At 48.0% G+C, this 6,634-nt stretch overlaps 1 long non-coding RNA gene across 1 annotated transcript; it reads right to left on the bottom strand.

Annotated features, from left to right (window-relative positions):
• Positions 1-890: 890 nt before the first annotated feature.
• LOC109287254 lies at positions 891-5,997 on the bottom strand. The gene is made up of 3 exons (XR_002094793.1): positions 5,894-5,997; positions 4,817-4,822; positions 891-903 (listed from the first exon to the last, which is right to left on the bottom strand). It is a non-coding gene; the product is annotated as an uncharacterized LOC109287254 (long non-coding RNA).
• Between the last annotated feature and the right edge of the window lie 637 nt (positions 5,998-6,634).

Here is a 6,634-nt window from a genome sequence, read left to right as displayed (position 1 = left end):
CCAAGGTTGGAATCTCTAACCAGGTATTCTACCACGGGAATTTTGTTAAACTTTGATAACAGCAAATACCCATTTTGTGCAGACAGTTACACAGAAACATGTCAGAGTCCTCTCCGCTGCTCTAAACACAGCAGAAGCTGAAACCCAGGTAACGACCTGGGGTAGGTGATCAAAGGAGATGATGGGACACATGCTGCAACCTGCTTATTAGGCCCTCTACAGGAACATCTTTGAGATCCAGAGCCAGGGTGGCAGGAGCACATTCAATTCCAGAGACAGAGGAAGCTTTAGGACAGTAGTTCACAGCTTTTTAGGATTCAAGGCACCCCTTGGAAAATGTCAGCTCTTGCTTACACTCACTTTGACTACAGGAAAATACGAGAACAGTATTCTTGTTGCAAAGAACTCAGAATGCCCAGAGCAGGTCAGAGAGCTTTTAAACGCAATAGATTCCCATTTGAAATCTGTGGGTTTATTTTGTGAATCATGTTTGTACACCTAAAAATGCTCACACTGTGTGGCACTCCACAACACCCCTGAAAGGATTTCAATGGACCCAAGAGTGATGCACACCCTGGTTAAGAATCAGTGCTTTAGCAAGACAGGATTTAAAATCATCTAATTGTATTTCACTGGCACATTTGGGCAAGTACAACCCCCTTGTTAGAATGGAGACAAGACAACTCTTTAGTAAGGGTCCAAAGCACAACTGTGTACAGTAATGATAAAGTAATCCTTTAATGTTCAACATCATTTTTAGATGTATTCATTTAAAGAGTACTCTGGCTGCCAGCGATCAGGATTTGCATCTCACATGCAAAGGCAGAAAGTGTCACTTTTTTTTTTAAAGTGTTTTTGTTAGCTTTACAAACTTTAACATGTGAATATACTGCATGTGCCCCCCTGTATTTCATTGATCTTAAAGAGAATGGAAACTGACAGTTTTGTGCATATTTCAAGCTCTTTGTCCTCCATTTCTTGGTGCATTTGACATCGTTTTAATATTAACTGGCTTCCTTCCATTGGTAAAAAGAATTAATTGGCTTCCTTCCATTTGTGTAAGGATTTTTTTTTAAACATAAAAGAAAAATAATGCCTTTAAATATTACCAAGCAATAGAATTTTTAAACTGAGTCACTTAACTAAAAAAAGAAAAAAAAAAGAGCAGGGAAACTGCTTGGTGCACAGGAGGTTACAGACATTTTAACTTGCATTTCCATGGGGTTTCTGTCAGTGGTGACAACACGACAGCTGCTGACATCAGGCTATTGAATGCTAGTGTTATATAGTAAGCAAATATGGCATATTATATTCCAGATGGCAAGTCCTAACTGGCTTGTACATACTTCTACACTGGTACAGAGAGAAGCACAGCTCAGAGACGGTGTAATTCTCTCTCACCCAAGGACAGATCTAAAGGGGATGAGTTGATGGAATCACAACCCCTTTTTGACTGCATAGCTGGAGGAGCAGTGGGAGACTTTATGGAAGTTCTTGCTTTCTTTCCCCTCCATACTCAGAAAGAAGCACATTCCTTCCCTTCCTATTCTGCACCCCCGCCTGCCACTGCCAGTCCAGCAAACAGTTCTTGTCCCACTCCTGTACAGGGGGTGGGATGAGCCCGGAACAGCAGCAACAGACAAGTGGGTTTGTTACAGGGTGGGGACCCAGGAGTGGCCGTGATCTCTCCTGGCGCCCCTACCATGCCAAGTTGTCTGTCAAGCACCCTCGTTCTCGCCCGCCACGTCTTTGATGACACAAGTATTATAAGGGAGGCTGCCTTTTGTCCCTTTGGACACGGTGCTCTTATTTCTTCTGGCCCCTGTTCTGTATAGGTTGAATTGGTGCACCCAGCCTCATGGGCTATGCGTGGCTCCTACCACCCCTTATACCACGCCCCAAGCCTCTCAGCTGTACCGGATGTTGATGAGTCTATTCTTCTTGTTGTCCGCGCCCTCGCAGACACCCTCCAGGCTTATCTTCTCTTAGCGGCCCACACCGGCGCCTCTCTCCGCACACTCGCCCTCTCCGGGGCCTCTCTCCACATGTTCGCCCTCTCCAGGGCCTCTCTCCCTCTCGGGGCCTCTCTCCACGTGCTCGCCCTCTTGGGGCTTCTATTTTCGTGCGCCCTCCCTGGGGCTTAACACACGCCCACTTTGGGCTTCGTGCCAGTGCCTGCACTGGGGCTCGTCACGATTGGGCTCAGGCAGCCTGGGCCCTACCTGGCCCTTAATCCCGACTGCTGTGCCCTCCCTCGGGCTTCTTATTCCTATATGCCCTCCTGGGGCTCAACGTGATACTCTCGCCCTCCCTGGGGCTCTGCTCGCGCTCACGCCCTCCCTGGGGACTTTCCTCGTGATCCCCACACTTGAGGCTCAGGTTGTCGTAGCCGTGCCTGGCCTCCAGACCCCCTTTCCAGGTCTTGAGCCCCACTGGGGCTTCCCACAATTGAGGCTCAGGTGGTCGTAGCCATGCCTGGCCTCCAGACCCCCTTCTCAGATCCTACGCCCCACTGGGGCTTCCTACAATCGGGGCTCAGGTGGCCGTAGCCGTGCCTGGCCCCAAATCCCCTCCTTGGGCCTTAACCTAAGCACCCTCTGGGGTTTACAATTCCTGTACAGCTCTGGCGGCCTCAGCCTTATCTGGCCCCAATCCACTGTGCCCCTTCTCAGGGCTGGGGTCAGTACCCCCTTAATGCTGTGCCCTCTCTGGCACCCGGCTCTCCACACCACTGTGGAACCCCATGAGGCCTCCTCCAACCCCTTATAGCCTCACCCGGTCCTCCGGTGTAACAATAAAGCAAAACCATAAGCCAATCGGCTGCAACACAAAACCCAAGCCTCCTGGCTAAAACTCGCCCCCTAAACCCTCTGGCTAATCATCATTTCCGTCCCTGCCAGGGGCTCCTCTACTTGGTATCCTCACCCAAAAACCGCTCAGGCCATCAGGCTTCTCAACTCGGCCTACTTCCAGCAGAGCTCTCTCTTCCTCAGCTGACAGAGAGGAACTGCCTCTGGTCTCAGCCTGGCTTGTTTATGTAGGCCAGGCCCTGCCCCCTTCCGGTCAGCTGACCCCTGTGGTTGCCCCGGCAACCAACACCTGTCCTTCTTTAGGAGTAGGCACTTCAGTGCCCTGCGATAGGGTTCCTGCTCTCTGCCCGGTCTGTCTGTGTGTTTTCTGCCACCCTAGATGCAGGTGTGGGAAGGGGGAACCCACCACTGTCACTGTCTTGAACTGATCAGGGAAGCTCCTGTCTACGTGGAGCACGACAGAACCTTCCCTTAACCCCAGGAGAGCAGGGACAGTGTTAGTGAGGGAGAGAAGGAGAGAAAGAGAGGGGAGGAAACTTGCTTCTAAGCAGGAAAGGGAATGGGGGGTGGGGAGAGGATATCACCTGTTTTGGGGACTGTAGAGGCTTCAGGGGCTTATTTTGCCCAAAAGCCTTTAAAAAAAACCACATTGCATAGTTCTTTATTTCTTGGGCGCACTCGCTTCTCAGGAACCATCACCAACCTAACTCAGCACTCAATAGCATAACTTAACATAGTCCATACAGGGTGCACTCAGTCCTGTGTCTGCTGTAGCCCTGAGAAGGTGCATGTGGCTTACTGTTGCTTCCTCCACACTGATCTTCCTTCTCCACCTAGCTCTAACTCATCCTGTGGTGGTGCAGCTGCTTCCAACCTCCCAACCTTAAGGCTCTTTCTAAACTCCAAAAAGTAATCTGATTCAGTTCTGCTGCTACAAGCCTGATTCTTCTCTTCTCTTTTTCCTCCCCCTTTCTTTCCTCTAGGCTCCTTTCCCTCGAAACCTTCTAACTTCCTATGGTTGGCTAATTATCTTTCTCAGCTGGCCCAGTCCTCCTAGGCAGCCTGTAATCACTCCCTACTGGCTATAGCTGGGCTGTAGCCCCTGCAAGTTTGCATAGTGCTATAGCTGAATAATGTGTGCGACCTGCTGCAAGCCTCTGCCAGCCAGCGAGTGCACTGCAGGAGCTTAAAAAAGTCCCTGGCTGCTCCCATGGTGCAGTCTGCCTGCAGGGGTGGGTGCAAATAAGGAGAAAACTAGGAGCAGGTGTGCAGTGCCACCCTTGCAGCACCAGTTGCTGCTCTTGCACCCCTCTTTATAAAATCCTGGAACTTCTGCTCCCAGCCTACTGCAAAGAATTAATCAAATGATACCTACTGGAAGCAGCTGGACAACAGTGCATGCTCTAGTGCTGTTAAGTTATTTTGCAGGACAGACTTGCCAAGGTGGCCTTGTTTACAAAAGTGAAATAGGTCTACAGATATTAAGCTGAGTAGCTGGAGTTTCTGAGTGAAAATAAAGTTACACTCTACCTTTCATCTGAAGGCCTCCAAGCTTTCAGAGACATTTGCTAAGCTTTACAAGCCACAGGGAAGTCATGAGGCACAGAGGGTCCTAGCATTCCTAAAGGTAGTTTGGCTCCACAATGTCATCACTTCAGGCCTGTGGCTAAAAACACTATCCAGAGTCAATTTGCTAGTGTTCTGGCTTGGAAGGGAAATGCACCTGTTGTACTAATAGGTGTTCCACAGTAAAGGCCTCAAACCAGTCTCTGAACTTTAGAAACTTACACTATAACCCTCTGTGCTTTCCTTCTTTCCCTACACCATCTCCTTAGACATGCAAAAACAGCAGTAAAATTTTAAAGCTTCTCAGCATTTATACATAGCCTTCTTTCAATTTAGTGGGAGGGGAATATCTTCCTTTCTCTTTCCCCCCTCCCCTCCCACTCCCACTCCAACTCCCACTCATAGCTTCCCTACAACATTATTATTACCCTACCAACCACCCAAGGCTGCTACTCCTGGAACCCACACCAAAGGAAAGCTCAGGAAGGATGGGACAAAGGAATGCAAAACAAAAACTGAGCAACTGGAAAGAAGCTACAATTCTCTGAGCCACTGCTCCTGGAAGGTGGGGTGGGGAGGGAGCACAATGGGAAATATCGCCCATAATTCTACGTTGGAACAGCTCAGTGCCAAAGAGATAGCATCACTGGTTAATTAGAAGGATTAACTCCTTTCTCTAGCATCTGCTGATTTGCCTGCAAAATAGATTTTGACTGATTGAGGTCTAGTGTTTGATATACATGGCATATTTATGCCAGCCTTTTTCAATATTCTTATGTGGTTTTGTACTAAATTCATACAATACAAATTGAGCTTCCTGTTTGCTCTCCCTTGCTGCCTGTGTTTTCCTTTATCTATTAAATATGAAAGAGCCAGAGCCAACATTTCCAAAATGTAGTGTTTTGTTTTTTTTTCTGTTTGAAAGGGTAAAAAAAAAAAGTTTAAAATTTCCTGACAGCCTCACTTAAAACATTAAAAAATGAACAAACTCAAAATCAAAATGGAAGAATGAAAAGATTTTGATTGTGCCAAAAGGAGTTTTAAATGTCACATTTTTCAACACTATTCTGAATTACTACTTCTTGTGTCTATACCACATTTGACCATTTTGTTACATATGCTTGTGCTCTTATATTGTACTTTGTGAGATCTTTCATTGTACATGTGCCTTCAAGCAGTGGGAATTGCAGCAGGTGTTGCCTAGTCTGAGGCTTTGTCCCATGGTCACAGGTAGTTGAACCAATGGTATAGCCTCACTTCTTCATTAGTTCCTTGAAGTGTCCAACTCTGCTATGTAGGCCGTTGAGACATCACCACCTTTGTCATGGTTTGTCAGCCCCTGATGGTAAGGGCTCAGCCACTGGAATGTCCATTTTTTTACTATCAGGTAATTTTATTCAGCCTCTTATTCTACATCTGTACTCATGCCTCCTTGGGTGGGGCATTGAGAGACAGGCAACTGGTAGGGGGTGCATGTGACCCCCCGGAACGGGCCGGTGCCCCCCCTGATGGCCCACACTGATGCTGTTGGTAGGGTTGGTGCCCCCCTCCTGACAGGGCTGCCACTGTCAGTGGCTTCTGCGGTTGCCCCCCCAGATTCAGGAGGCACCAGTCACTCATGTTGAGAGGTTGGGTGCAGATGAGGAAGTTCCTGCATGACTTCCAATGTTTGTGGACTGCAAGATGGTCATATAGCAGGTGTCTGAACTGAACCGGAAATATATATATATTGAATTTAAAAATTGCCAGAATGCTTAAAAATTAATTTTCTGCCTAATCCACTTGAGGCTACATCAGCGCTTCAAGCTTCAATGCGACTCCCCTCTCAATGTGAAATTTCTGCCCAGGCAAGGCATTTCTAAGTGCCTATCGTCATCTAGCAAGTCTTTTGCTTGTGGCCGGTATCCCACTGAGTGTCCAAGTCACAGGTCTCCTCCACAATAACTCATCAGGATACAATTGATGAGCTTGAGCCAGTCTAACACAGTCCCTTGGCTCAGCACCCTGGTTCCTCTCCCACTGAGGGAAACCACCCCTCACAAGCAGTTCCCTTTAACATTCCCTCGTCTCTGCTCCCTGCAGGCAACTACAGAGAAATGCTGCACTCACCAGTTTGGCTCTGAATCGATTTGGAAAGATTCAGAAGGCAGTCTTGCAGAGAAACAGAAACTGAGAAGAGGGAGAGGAAGCAGTGGAGGAAGACTGACATCTGCAGCTGGCCAGTGACTGTGATCTTTCTCTGTGTTCCCCCTCCCAAT

Source organism: Gavialis gangeticus, unplaced genomic scaffold (assembly GCF_001723915.1).
Source record: "Gavialis gangeticus isolate Ggan-Ray unplaced genomic scaffold, GavGan_comp1, whole genome shotgun sequence".
NCBI classification, from domain to species: Eukaryota; Metazoa; Chordata; order Crocodylia; family Gavialidae; genus Gavialis; species Gavialis gangeticus.
Note: the sequence above shows the minus strand (reverse complement) of the source record. Positions and strands in the feature narration are given on the sequence as shown.